Here is a 15,296-nt window from a genome sequence, read left to right as displayed (position 1 = left end):
TGACAATATGATCCCAAAGTTTAGAAGATCTACAACCTTTAGCTAAAGGTAAGCCAAGGTATTTGCATGGTAATTCCCCTACCCTAAAATTCAAAATATTAAGGATTGCATATTCCTCATTTTTATCAGTGTTAAAAAAGAAGATTTCAAATTTTTCAGTATTAATTTCCTGCCCTGAAGCTTTGGCATAGGAATCAAGCATTACCTTGAATGAGCATTGCCTCATTTCTCTTGCCTAGGCCATATAACATAGTATCGTCAACAAACTGATGATGAGTGATGGGATCCACCCCCCTGGTTATTCTAATGCCTACCAGGGACTCGCTATCTCTAGCTCTAGAATTTGACCTATCCAGAGATTCTACCATAATGATAAAGAGAAAGGGAGAAATAAGATCCCCCTACCTTAATCCCCTAGAAATGCCAAAGAAGCCCTCAGGGGAGCCGTTTACTAGGATGGACATTCTAGCAGAGGAGATGCATCCATAAATGAGGTTTATCCATGATTTAGCAAAACCAAAGGCTTCCAGACATTTACAAAGGAAATGTCAGTCCACTTTATCATAAGCTTTCTTAATATCTAGCTTGATAAGCATACTCGATTCCTTGTTTTGTTGGATGGAATGAATGGCCTCTTGGGCAATGATAATACCATCGAAAATAGACCTACTTGGGACAAAACCAGTCTTATCTTCACTTATAAGGAGACGAAGCAATATATGCAGTATGTTGGCGATAGTTTTGGAGAGCAGTTTGTAAATAGTATTGCATAGAGATATTAGTCTCAAATCGTCAAAGTTGTCTACCTTTTCCTTCTTAGGAATAAGGGTAATAAAAGTGTTATTGATTTCCTTGAGCACCTTACCCGAGTTCTTGACTTCCTCCAGTGCCCTTGTTACATCATCCCCAATAAAATGCCAGCACTTCTAAAAAAAGGCAGTTGGGAAGCCATCAGGCCCGGGAGCCTTGTCATGGTTCATCTGCCTTAGGGCTACTTCCACTTCTTCTTTGGTAAAACTGGCACCTAGACTCTTGTTCTGCGCGTCAATAATAATTTTTGGGATGCTGGCCAGGATAGCATCTCGGGAGCTTAGGTTAGAGCCTTCCCAGTTATTTAGGATATTCTCGAAATACTTGACTGCCTCTGCTGCAATTAAGTTAGGCTCTTCAGTATAATGTCCATCACTCAATCTAATTTTAGTTATTTTGTTAACTAACCTCCTCTATTTAGTGCTATTGTGAAAAAACTTAGAATTCCTATCTCCATCACTTAACCATAACTCTCTAGACTTTTGGCGCCAAAAAACTTCCTCCTTAGCCAATATATCCTCATAATTCGCTAGTAACCTTTTTTCTTCCACAAAAAGAGTCTAATCCATCCCATTATCCATAACTATCCTATTGAGCGCACTGATCTCACCCTCTAGTCTGGCCTTTGTTTCAAAAATATTACCAAAGTGTTTTTTATTCCACCTTGGCATGTTATTTTTAATCACCTTCATCTTGCTAACAACATTAGAAAGTCTGGACCCTATGATTTCTGACTCTTTCCACCATTGCTCAATCAGTCCCAAGATCTTGTCATCTTTCAACCACATCAATTCAAATTTAAAAGGACACCTTCTAGGTTTGCATTCCTCTGTATTTGATAACTGGATGGGATAATGATCAGAGCCAGAGATAGGAAGGTCTTCTACATCAAGTGAATTAGGGAAGTCGATCAGGCTTCCCAAATAAAAAACCTATCCATTTTTTCCACTATGAAGCTAAAGCCTAACCTTCCATTGTTCCAGGTATAAGTTTCCTTCGCTGTCTTAATTTCCATAAGACTGGTCCTCTGTACCCAATCACTAAAATCCTTCTCTAATTGTGACCTTGTTCTAATCCTGCCCCATTTCTCTTTTGGATCCAAGATGGCATTAAAGTCTCCCCCAATGATACAAGTCTGGTTAGGGATATTTTTCAGAAATAGATCTAGGTCCCTCCACGTCCTACTCTTATCCTTATTTTGTGTTGGACCATATACATTTATAAGCATGAAACGAAAGTTGTTTTTGATACTTTTAACCCAACCACTCATCCAATGTGCCTGGCTATTAACCATCTCAAAGGAGACCATTCTAGGATCCCAGATTACAGCCAAGCCACCTGAGGCTCCAATAGCCGGATGTCCTACCATTTCCCTAATGCCTAATTTTTTCTTAAAGATCTCAATATCATCTAAATTAAGCTTAGTATCTTGTATCATAACTATCTCAGAACTAGTAGATGTAATGCAGCGTTTTATGATCCGCTGCTTGTTAGGGGCAATTCCACGAGAGGAGTTTCATGGCTCCTTGGGAAGGTACTTCCCCTTCCCTGTATCAAACATAGAAGTTAATTTTACCTGGCCTTCTGCAGACCCATCCAGATTTCTCAATTCTGATAGAGATTTCTTGCCTCTTCTTTTACATTGTTTTGCACAATCCGGAGTCACCATGCCCCACTCATTTTGATCAATCCCCAAAACTTCCATCCTGAATTCCCCGACCTCTTCATCTTCGCTACCCAACCCTTCCCCCAGCTCATCTTGATTGCTTGCCTCCCCTAACACATCTTTTAATTCCACAATCTCCGCTATTTAGGCTTGTTTCTGGAGAGCCAATTCATCTTCATCAGCAATTTCCTCTATAAATCTATCCATAAGATCATTAATGACTTCATTACAGGCTTGGTTGATTGAATCCTCCTTCCTCTCTCCAATTGACACATCCTTGTGACATGGTGACATATTATCTCTGCCCTCCAGCATCTCAGGGTGCCCATTTACCAACTCGTCAGCACAAGCCACCCTTTCAGTGATATTAATTATCTCTACAGCCCTCGCAGGGTTCTCAGGAAAGGGCTCTTGACTCCCACATACCACTTTCTTGGTCTCTAACCCTTTAATGAGACCACTCGGAATCTCCCCCTCAATTCTTCCCAACTCATGATTATGGTCATCCTTATGAGATGAAGGTATTGATATATTATCATGCGAAGGATTTACCAAACCTGGCTGAGCATATCCCGACAAAGGACAATTCCCATCAAAAATTACAGTCTCATTGTTTTCTGGGGGCTTCTCAAGTGCTAGTGGGGAAGCAAAGAGAAGTTCCTTATCCGGCACTAATTCTCCTTCAATTTCAGAGGAAGGGTTTGGGACAGAGTTATTCAACCTGGACGGACACCCAACGCCCTCAGAGCCCTCCTGCATTATGGTTGAATTAACTAAATTCAGGGGCTTTGTTAGCGAGGGTTTGGGAGTTTTAATTTTCTTTCTTACAAGAGAGGAGGGTGATAACTTAAAGGCTGAGTGATTCGATACCGGACCATTGTAAAGTTCAGGTTCTAAATGGTATTTACAATTAGCAGTAGTGAAGATTATTGGGTTAAGCTGAGGTGAGCAGGAATCCAAATTGATAAGCATTTTAATATCCGAAGAATGACACCGGTTCCTCTCAAGGCCAATAAAACCCCCAAGGCAATCCCTGATATTAAACAAGATTGCATGCATAAGTTCTACTGGGATGTATTTAAATCTAACCCATTTTGAAATTTTTTGAAACTTATACATGCTAGGGCAGAATTTCGGCTGACAATCTATGAAATTAAAATTATGGCTATGATAAAATTAAAATACAAATTTACTAGTTAACAGCTCCATTTTTAATGATTGCCTTATACAATTGATAAACAAAAAGTCATTAGGGAGGATAGTAATACTTACCTGACCCGCATAAGTCTCTTCCAACCAGTGGGCAATAGATTCCACCGATTGACCTTTCCCACACCATTTAGCAAACAAACCATACTTTCTGCAATGTTCCCTCAAACCCTTGCCAAATTTTTCTTCAAAGACATAGAGAAAATCATCCCGCGGTCTAGGGTTTGCAGTTTCTGGTTTGTTTGTTTTTTCCCAGATAAAGGCACCATTCCTTAATCTTGTTTGAGGCAAACGCCGAAGGGGCGATGATGCACCGAGGATAGGGGTTCATCTCCAACCCAAAGGGATCACATTGGCACCTGTAGCAAAACTCGGTGTGAATAAGGATATGGGAGCAATCCACACCTTCTCTCCAAGATTTTCACGGTTAAAATTACCAGAGAACCTGCCCTGGGTCTCATTGGTTCGATCCCGCAATAGCCTACGGGATCTTCTTAAGACATCATGCCAGTCATTCGCATTGTTACCTTTGGATATATTTTCTAGGTACTGTTTTTGAGGCTGCCACTCCCTCCCATGGTAAACCAAAGCAGGGTAAGCAGCAGGTTCTCTACCTGTAGAAAGGGGAGGATGGCGGCCCAGAATTCCAAATTTGTTCTCCTGAAACCTGTAGGCAGGAGAGCTCGATATAGGGTTTTGCCATATTTTTTGTTTTACTGCCACATTTCACTTCTTGCGAGCCATCACCGCCAACAGATGATTATTTTTATAAAATGGTACTAGTATATTAAATTGGTCAATTAATTAATAATTAATAATTAGTATTACCATATTTAATATTTATTATTAAGAGTCTGATGTAATAATTTTAATTTTAAAAATTTAAATTTATATATTTTGAATATGTATAATTTTTTAATCATTTTTTTTTTTTTAATTTATGTTATTTCTTTAATTTTAAATTTTAAAGTGATGTCCATTTAAAGTTTATTACTTATATATTTAAAATTTAAAATTTCTAAATTTTAGAAAATTATGTATAGTGTTTTCAAGTACTCGTCTCCTTTTACAAATGGCATAGTACCCATCTCTTGTACCAATACTAGTGTCAGTCTCCTAGCAATTTTGGTTTTTATATGTTTGTTTACATTTTTTTTTTGGACATGTTTTGTTTCTCTAATTTAACTTCAGCAAATTCAGTCTCTTGCCCGTGCATTCAGTGACTTCACAGGCTCCTATCTGAATTAAATGGTTTTGGATCCCATATACCTGCACCTATGTGCTATACATGTATTGAAGTGAAAAGTAATTTTCAAGGAATAAGTTTAGGGTATTTCTTACATTTGTTAATATATGCTTATCAAATGGGCTCATTAGCTTGTCTATATACCACAATTCATAGGATAAACTCTCATTTTATTTGCTTTCTATCTCTCCGTGCTATTAAAATTCCTTTACACTTGAAAAACAACAGATTTTTCTCTTTTTTTTTTGTCTCTACATTTTTTGAAGATCCATTCAATCCCAATTAATTCCCTTTGTTTTAAAAAATCTTATACTTTTGATTGGCCTATTTTTCCCCAAAATATTTTTGCTGCTATGACTCAATCTATAAAAACTGATTCTACTCCTTAGAGAAGCCATTTCAAATTCAAGCTGATGTGGTTCTAAGAGGAATCTATACAGGAAAATATGGAGTAGATGTAGTTTGCCTAAAGATTGAAGGTTCCAAAAAGATACAATCATGCAAAGGAAGCTAAAATACATCAAAGGATGCCTCAAGGACTTATCCCTGGATCAATGTTCAATTCGTCTCTCAAAGCAGTTCTCTCATTACTTTACATAGGATGGGAACTGAGAAATGGTCACCTTGCTGGCGTTTAAGATGAATCATGGAGATCCCCTAATCAGCTGGCTATAGTTGGACAAGGAAGAACTTGGCCATCCAAATTCTTGCAAGTAAGGTTTGAAACTACTGGATTGAGACTGAAGCTCAAAAAGGGAAATAGGAACACAAACTAATTCAGAAACCTCATTCAAATTCCACTTGATTAAGGCATTAGTGTGTTCAAAACATTACCCCTCTTGATGGGTGAAAGCAGGCTTATTTGATCTGGGGACTTGACTGGGAGTAACAAAGTCAAATCTGGTTATGCTGTCATCATCTCAGACCAGTGGCCTGAGCAGGAAGGCTCTAACAGATTCTACTATAATTATAGATTGCCTAAAGCGAACGGCTTTTGTTGGTTCGATTTTTCCCAGCATAATCAGCTACAGTGCAGCGATGGTAAGAGGTTGGGTGCTGCATTTATTAGGAAGAATCTGACTTTGCATCTCGTCTCCTCCTTCTGAGCCCTCTTCCAAGCAAGGCTTGGAGCTTTCTCATTCAAAGCCAAGGATTCTCTTGAGTGTAGCCAAATTCACAAGACCCTCTTACCCTGGCCAAGAGGTACCCTTGGCATCTCTGCATCTCTCTTTTCCTGTCCTCATCCTGTGGCATATTTGGAAGAAGAGAAACAGCCATCTATCTATTTCATGAGGAAAGCACTGTCAGATGATTCTTCTCTAAGAAAAAGAAATATACTTCCAACAAATTAAATGGGTGGTCACATGATGGAATTTCCCCTGAAGTGGGGATTCATCATAGTAGTGTCGATCTTTACTTGGTCATTTTGTCTCCTCTTATTGGATTCTAAATAAATCTGGGGTTGGTTGGGGCAACTGGGATCAGCATATATAAGATGTGCTTGTGCATTGAAGCCTTCTAACTCTATAGGAAACAAAACAAACAATTGGGTCAAGGTAGTAGGGATTTGTGGAGGAACTGAAGCTAGCTAAGCCTATGGGATAAAAAAAACTGAATGCATTAGATATTTCTCATTTTATCATCTGTGACAATGTCAAGATTGACAATTGAACTAGAACTTGAAAGAAGCTAAGGAAAAATCATGAAACATTAGCAGGTTCATTGCATTTGTGAAGTTAAACAATGCAGTTGACCTATGTTACCGGTTTGCTCCTAACAACCTCAACTCCGGGTCCAATTCCGACTGGGTTTGAGGTTTGGGTCTGATCCCTTGTAGATTCGGGTCCATTCCCTTCTAGATTTGGGCAGGGTCCCACCTACAGCTTGTGGGTCCATCTTGGAAAAACCTTGGCAAACCCGGGGGGGATTTGGGGGATTTTGCATCAGATGGGCGAATTTCACTATAGCACTTTTGAGTCCACAGGCTGCCAGCTTGGATAATCTTGATCAATTGTCAGCCTTGATGCATTGATTAGGTGGATACCATACCTTTCTTGCATTTGTAGTATGAGTGTTCTGGCATTCATGTTTCCCTATATTTGATCTTCCTTTTTGTTTCCAACTGACCAAAGTCATTTGTGTAGAACACAGGTTTACTACTGAGAGATAGAGGGAGGGGGTGAATCAGTAGTAAATAACTTGCAATTCTTTATCCAATTTACTTCTTTGATAAGTTACTTTTAAACTGAACAATAAGATGAAAATACTGAACTGAAATCTGAAAGTAAACACTACAAAGTAAAAACAAGACACAAGCAAATAGGTGGAAACCCAAGATGGGAAAACCATGGTGAGAAATGCTGCTAGGATCTACCATCCTAATCCAGCCTCACAATTAAAATGTTTTACAAACTTTTTAGGGCACCAAATCCCTTCTGCTTAAGAGCACCAACTCTTACAATCTGAGCATCAACTCCAATATTCAGAGCACCAACTCCAAGGAAACTTGTTGGTGTAAATAATTATTCATCTTGGATATTATTACACTTTACTTAAGTTTACTTAGGAAATGTATTTCATAATAGTTTGGGTATGAGACACTTGGGTGTTTGTGCCACATTGGGATAGTGTGTGTAGGAGAATTTCCACCTTTTATGGTGTTGATCTTATCTTGTTGTTACATTCCACCTCATGTGGAATATTATATTATTTCTCCTACCTACCCACACCTATTTCCTACCTACCCTTGTTTCTTATTGAGCCACATGTCATGTTTGTGTGCTCACATATCCCTAGCCTTGCCTATATAAGCAGGCTCATCTACATTGTTTGCACGGGCAATCAATCTATATCTTGTAATGATCCAGTTGATCATATTTTGCATCTTGATAGAATACAGTTTATTCCTATCATCTATTTTGTCTCTCTTATTTGTGTTTTCCATTGCCTCTTGATCTTGGCAAAATCTCACAAAACTGATCAATTATGATAGATAGCCAATCATCACTCTACAAGTATCAACCTTTACAAAGATTAAATGCAAACTTTGAAAGTTTAAGAACAATGTGTCTTTGGATTGATCAGAAAAAGAATTCACAGAAAAACTAGACAATCAACTCTTAATGACATTCTGGAAGAAAGAGAATCCAATTCTGAAAATCAACAAGTCTGTGTCACTGCACAGAAAAATGTGAAAATAATCAATCTCTGAGATATCAGCAAATACTATCTTCAGCAACGCTGTTCACTGTTAAATATTATTCTGAGAGAAGGAACAGCGGCACCGATATTGTCACAAATGACTATGAATGTTTTAACCAGCAGTCTTATGAATATCAAATTCAAAATAATGATATACCTGAAAGCCTGAACAGAATAATAATTCTCTTCACAGCATATGCCTTACTCTCTAGTAGTTCTGAAAATCTGAAAGAAAAACAGTGACTTACCTCACAACATTTGTATCTTTCTTCTCTGGTTCTTCACTTGAATCTCTAAGATTTTCAATGAATTAAGAAATGACTCAGAATTTTGAACTCCTTTGCATTCTCAGAAGTTTGTCTTCATGTATGATACTTTCACGCAAATACGACTTTTAACTTTCTTGTTCACAACACATTTCAAACACAGAATTATTTTCTCACGTCAACCTTTCTTCAATGCACACCGAAAAAGTTACATAAGCATCGAACCATCCATAAGTATAGAGCATCGGAGCAGTTATTACTCAATTCCTTGACTTCATTTTCTCAGAACACTGTCCATCTTCATCAAACATGTTGTCTCGGAGATAAATCACTTTGTCTCAAAATAATGTACCAAACACACAATAAATTGAAACCTCATGCCTTGGAGATATATCATACAAATCATAGGAGAGCATAGCATAGATCAAATAGAACAGAAGAAAAATTTCTTCATAGTTTAATAGCTCCACTCAACAACAGAATACAAAAAACAGAAGTATGTGATCTAAGAATAATTTTATAATGTATACAAACTTGCAACTCCTTATGAAAATTGTGTCCAGCTTACTGAAGAAACAATATATTGTTCTGAAGCCACATACCACATATGTTGAAGAGGACTCCTCACGGCTGTAACTTCCTTCTCTATAGAATCATACAATACGTTCCAACACCCGAACAGGAGCAAAACAGAAAACCTTTAATTTTTGTTCACATCAAAAACCACACTTCTAACTCGACCTTCATCCTTGAGATATATCACAGTTAGCAGAAGAATATAAACTGTGGATAAAACACTCAGCAAAACTATAACAAGCCTCAACTCATACAAGCAATCTCATTTTTTTTAAATCTCCTTCATTTATTGTTCCATACCACACACGGTTTCAGCATGTTTTGAATACCAAAGAACATGGACCATCTTACGAAAAAACATTCTTCAGCCAGCATGTCCAAAAATATCAAAGCGATTTTTTTTACATCCTCAAGATACGATGTAAGGCATTACATCCTCCAAACAACAACCGAAAAGAAACGGCAACTTACCTTACTGTAGATGCACAACGTGGTGAGTACATTGGCATTGTTTAGCAACTACAACAAACCAAAATGCAAAACACGTGTTCGAAACATTCCCAGCCTCATTGTTAGAGACGTGATGATCCAGCATACGAACTATAAAAGATTTTAATGCCCAAGGATTTAAAAAAGATTAACGCAGCATCAAAAAACAGGTTTGTACTTGTCATGTCCCCAATTTTTGCCCTTCCTTAGTGACAGCATTTCCAACAGGGTTGGTCTATTATCTGGTTCCCGTAGGCCAATAGAGCGTGGAGGGAACCAACTCAGAGGCTTCGAGAGTCATGCATGAGCCTTTCAGGCAATTTGGAGCAGTTGACAGTAGTTTCCTAAAATTTAAGAGGGATCCCTATTTTTTAGGGATTGACTGGGAGTGGTCTATGGGGCATCTGGAGACCTCTGGGAACGTTTTGGAGACTCTAAGTGCATCTCCTATTTTCTAGGAGGCGCTCCTATTTTTTAGGAGGAACTCCTAGTTCACTGGCAAACCTTCCAGATGTGCACACAGCACAGGAGGACCTTTGGGATTCAGTTTCAGGTTGACAGGTCCAATCTCCTACATTTAGGAGCATCCCTAGATTTTAGGGGAAAACTACTAGTTGGCTTATGTGGCTCAGGCATTATCCACAGGCAGGTGGCTTCAATCAATTTACAGTTCTGAGTTTATTTGAGCACTTGATGAATAAAATAGGAAATATTAAAATATTTCCTAAGTTGATAAAATAAGTGATTTTGGCCCCATTCAATGAATAATTGACCCCTCTAGCCAATCAAACTTCTAAAGGGATTGTCTTGCAAATAAAATAAAGTTATTTTATTAATTAAAAAGGGAAAAATTAGGGTTTGGGCTGAAAGTAAAAGGTGTTTGGGAGCTCATTTTGCACATCTATGATTGGGAAATTATTATTTTTGAGAGCCATTTGGTATTTGCAGGTCTTCAACGTCTATTGCAGGTGTCTGAACTGAATTTGGAGATGGAAACCTTCAGTTTTGGGTTAGAGGACGAAATCCCTCTCATATTTAAGCTAATGATTTTGCCTAGAATGTTCATATTTTGCCAGTAAGGGCCAAAAACCAGTATTTGTTAGCAGCTACAGCAAGGTTGCAGTCTGATAATCAGATCTGAGCACTTTGGTTGACACTTTCAGCAAGTTATTGTTTATTCATGCCAGCCGTACCTCTCCCAGGTCAGCCGTACCATCCCAATCAGCCTGTGGGATGCAAATAAATTAATAAAGGGAATTTAGCAGCAGCTATTGGAAAATCATTATTGGGAGATCACTAAGGCAGATCAATGATCTCTTATGTGAATTCAAGGCACATTTGAATGATATCAGCAAATTAGAGGGGAAAATAGGGTCAATTTGGTGATCTCTCCTAGCAAGATTTCAAAATAAGCTTCAGAATTGCCAGCCATCCATTCAAATGTTTTCACTAATTATTGTTTAGAAGAATAAAACTCAATGGAGCTGTTGGTGCACTTTGGAAACTCCTGTAGCAGTATTTTCCTTCAATAAAGTCAATAAAGAAGCCCTCCAAGCAAGGCGTTGGACCCCTGGTAGGCCAATTTGGCATGTTAGTGTTGAAATTCAATTATTCTTTGCATTTGTTAATTGCTGCTAATAAATCAGACATTGTGAAATTTAATTTCAGCAGTTGTAATTTGTTCCTGTATTGATTTCCAAAATTGCATTATTCATACTATCATTCAAAAACCCCAAAAAACGCATTAAAACTCAAAAACCTCCTCAAAACCCCAAGCTACAATACGCTGGTCAGAGATTGAATTTGAAACAAAACAATTCAGAACTGATTCTTCTCCTAGTCGGCATCTTTCAGTACTTGAAACGACAGTTAGAATAAAGCTTTAACCAAATTCATTGCAGAAACATCCACTTCGATAACCAAATTTGTTGAAAACACATCCAAATTTGTTGAAGACACCCAATGATTTAATCACCACATCAAACGGAGTTATAATCCATTCAATAACTCATAATAAACTTCCAGAAAAAAAATACATCAACCTTAACGTTTTTGAGCCAATATGTAGAAATCAAAAGATATCGATCCCTTTAAATATTCAAAGATGACATGGCACCCAACCAACCAAGTGAAGTAGACAAGCAACCAGCTTAAGCACACACACAGGCTGCTCAACTAGACAAGCAAACAGCCCAACGAAGCAGGCAAGCAGCTCAACTAGACAAGCAAGCAACTCAACTGAAATTTCTATTCAATCTCTGAACCTCATTAACTAACCTTTGACACCAATGAAAAAATGTTCAACACATACAATCTTTGCGGGCTTCTCACAATATTCAGCAGGGTATCGGTCATTACCTCGATGGCAAGCCAGGTGCAAATACAAGAATTGAGGATAAATTGTCTTTGATCAGGAACGATGGCTAAGGATAGGAACATGTTTGGCCTTGTGTTATCTCGTGTAACCACCATTGGGAAATGCGAACATGCTTGGACCCGTGAAGCCAGGTGGAGTCAATGCCCAGTACCTACATCAACCAAAACATACAAACACATGTACATACCAAGGTTACCGGGAGACGGGGGTACTTGGAGACTGGTACCGGTACTAGTATGACTAATTTTTAAAAATAGGAGACGGGGGTACTTTGATATGCCAATTTGTTTTTAATATAATTTAATAATTTCTAGAAAATATCATGAAATAGAACTTTGAAAACAAGAACAGTAGTAAAGCTTAACGTTAAATTTAAATTGAACAAAAATTGAAATTAAAATTTCTTATAATACTGGTAATATAGCCAAACTAAGTGGCTTGTGTGTCGGGAAGTTTTTGGAGATGTTTTTGGTTCCGTCTCCCGTACGCGTCTCGGGGTAAGAGACAGGTCTCCTGGTAATGTGGGTGCATACATATACATACCATATAATATAACCAAAACAGCATTAATCGTTTCCCCAATCAGGGTCACATAGAAACCATGGTCAATAGCATCATAATTCATTAAACATTACATCATCAAAACATGATCAAGTAATCATACAACACCCATAAACTAGAGTATCCTCATATGCTAATCCATACATCTTCATGTAATATCGTGTCACATCATCGTAGAGTCATCATGCACATATGATCATCACTGAAACTACAAGTATAACCTACTATCCATATTTGCAGTGATATCATCATATGAACAAAAGAATATGAAAGTCATCGAATGCAGCACATGGATGCCAATACAAAAGAATAATATATGCACAGTCAAGGGATAAACATATACAAAGTCTAGCTCGGATCAAAATAATCAAATGATAGAATGGAAACAAGGGAGGCATTACAAGTATTAGATGGTACAACCAACATAAGCTCATTCCAAGTCACCAAGAACATCTCTCTAAGAAAAATCAATAACTGAAAGCAATCAATCAACAAAACCTACAACTAGAACATATCAACAACTTCCATGATTGAACCAAAATGCTAAAACTTTGATTTGTAGCAATTGTGATCCTTAATGGAATTACACCAACAAGATAATGTTGTTTTCATCCCAAAGGCTAGTAATCTTGAGAGGATTTTTTGTGCTCATAAGTTTTGGTATAACTCAGGTTCTTTCTAACATAACGATATCATATTCACTGGTATCCCCTTCAAATGATCTCGCATCCTCCTTATATTGCTTTTTGGGGGTAAAATATCCAAAAAATTATAATATTTCCTTTATCACTCAAAATGACCTTTTTGAAATATTAATAACATTTCACGTGCAAAAACACCCTTACCTCTCCTAGGTGTCCATTTATGAGGCACATAATCACCTTTTTTTTTAAATTTACACTTATGTCATAAAATTAATAATATAACATTAGAAAGTTAAGCAAACATTTGAATTATTTTACCTGAGTTGTGAAAAGCACTGAAATGACATTGGCCAAACTCTAATCACACCACTATGATGTGAAGACTTGGCACGATGATTGGAGCCAATCGGATGACTTGCTAAAAAAGGACTACTTCTCCAAGAAGTTTGGAGAACACCAAAATGGTCAAATATCACTTCTAAAAGTGGCATGATGATCCACACTACCAACTGAGCTAACTACTGAGAATAAAAACCGTGCAACAACGAACCTTGCACTCTAAGAACTTTGGAGTTCTCCTAAGCACACAAATTAGCCTTTGAAAAAACTAGAAAACTAGGCTAATTTTGCACAAAACACTTTTGCTAAAAATAGGGACATTACAAGATTGGAATCCTATATCTATTGGTGATCCTAGGAACATATTATTGCACACCATATTATGCCAATTTGGAGACATTTGAATATCACAATAAAGACTATGTTGCATACGTTAAAATAAGATAGTATGGATGATCTCCATTAATAAGAAACTTGCTTAATGCAAGAAGTCCTCCTTTCTATGACTACTCCCAGCACCACATCTGTTCCTTCTAATGTAAAATTTAGCTCCCTATTTTTGCAAATCTATCAAAACTCACTATTGGAATACAACCACGATACACAGACTTACTTTGGTTCTCATAGCATGGAATGCATTACATACATTATGCTCATGTACAATAACATTGAGTCACTTGCCTTTTCAAAAACCATGGATAATTGTGCTAGAAGTTGTATCGTCCATTTTTAACTCCCCTATTACTCCTCTACATAGAATCTTTCTATAAAGATGTTATGCTAAATCAACCTTTCCCACAATGGACCATGTCTTTAATAATATTTTATAGTTTGTCATATCAGCAGTAATACCTAAATTCTATCCAATTTGTTTTAAATGTGGTTTTGGTCTGTTCATAAGAGAAATGCATTCTTCGTAGATCTGATCCAGTTTCAATGATATCATATGCTGCCATGCTCTTTTGCTTATGTTTAATGATCATCCTGGGTAAAGAATACAAACCTTTGATTATAGTTGCTCATATCCAAGACAATAGTAATGTATGACATTTTCTACCACAATGAATTGCCGAAATGCCCTAAATGTTCGAATACACCATCATCATGCATGAGCAATCTTGAAGTGGAGAGTAAGGAACCCCTTCCCATTTAGTATCATATTTTAATCATTGTAAGAATACTCCCCATTAAGATAAAATGATTGTGATAGCATAACATGAAAATGATGCAATAAATTCATGCTTCCACTACAATCCTTATTTCTTGAGCTGTAATGGAAGATGTAGTCAAAATGTTTTACATTCTTTCACAGATTTGGGAGTTTTGGGGGCTCTACACCAATACCATTATTCTCAAAATGAGAATCAGAAAGAGAAAAAAATCTGACCAGAGTATCTTTCTTAATTTCTTTCTTGATTTCATCGCTATTCTGCTGCAAATCACACTTTTTAGGAGTCAAATAAATATTTGCTTCTTCAGCTTGTGGATCAAAGGTATTCATTACCTCCTTTTATGAATCTTCATTGAATTCCTTTGATTTCACCGCTTCTTGGCTTTGACATTACTGGCTTGGTTCCCAAGATTCTTTGCATGAGAAGCAGAGAATTTGTCTTCTAAGTTCATTTCTACTATCATCTTTTTTTGCAACAAGAGAGTTCTTCTTATGTTCATGATTGAAAGGAGATGGCTTATAATGAAATTTATCTTTTGGCACTGACTTCTTTAGTGTTGTAGTTCCTTTGATGGATTCTTGAGGCCTACGTTTGTTTTTAATACTAGGCAAGTTCTTTTCAAGGGGTTTGAGAAATATAACCTTTTTTTTCTAATTGAACTCCCTTCCACTTCTCCCTGTGGCTCAACAACATCTAGGAGTTACAAACTTTTAATCAGGGACCTCAGCAGTACTGGGACA

The 15,296-nt window shown here is 37.3% G+C and overlaps 1 protein-coding gene across 4 annotated transcripts in view; it reads right to left on the bottom strand.

Annotated features, from left to right (window-relative positions):
• LOC131069484 (protein FORGETTER 1) overlaps window positions 1-15,296 on the bottom strand; it is a 176,941-nt gene that overhangs the window by 18,672 nt on the left and 142,973 nt on the right. The window contains exon 32 of one of the 4 annotated variants that reach the window (XR_009112137.2): window positions 11,822-11,991. The exons of the other annotated variants lie outside the window; for them this stretch is intronic. The gene's annotated coding sequence lies outside the window, so the exon portion shown is untranslated. The remainder of the gene's footprint in view (window positions 1-11,821; window positions 11,992-15,296) is intronic. 4 annotated transcript variants of the gene reach the window in all.

The sequence above is a fragment of the Cryptomeria japonica genome, chromosome 11 (genome assembly GCF_030272615.1).
Source record: "Cryptomeria japonica chromosome 11, Sugi_1.0, whole genome shotgun sequence".
NCBI classification, from domain to species: Eukaryota; Viridiplantae; Streptophyta; class Pinopsida; order Cupressales; family Cupressaceae; genus Cryptomeria; species Cryptomeria japonica.
The sequence above is the reverse complement of the archived record's forward strand: the minus strand, read 5'-3'. Positions and strand labels throughout refer to the sequence as shown.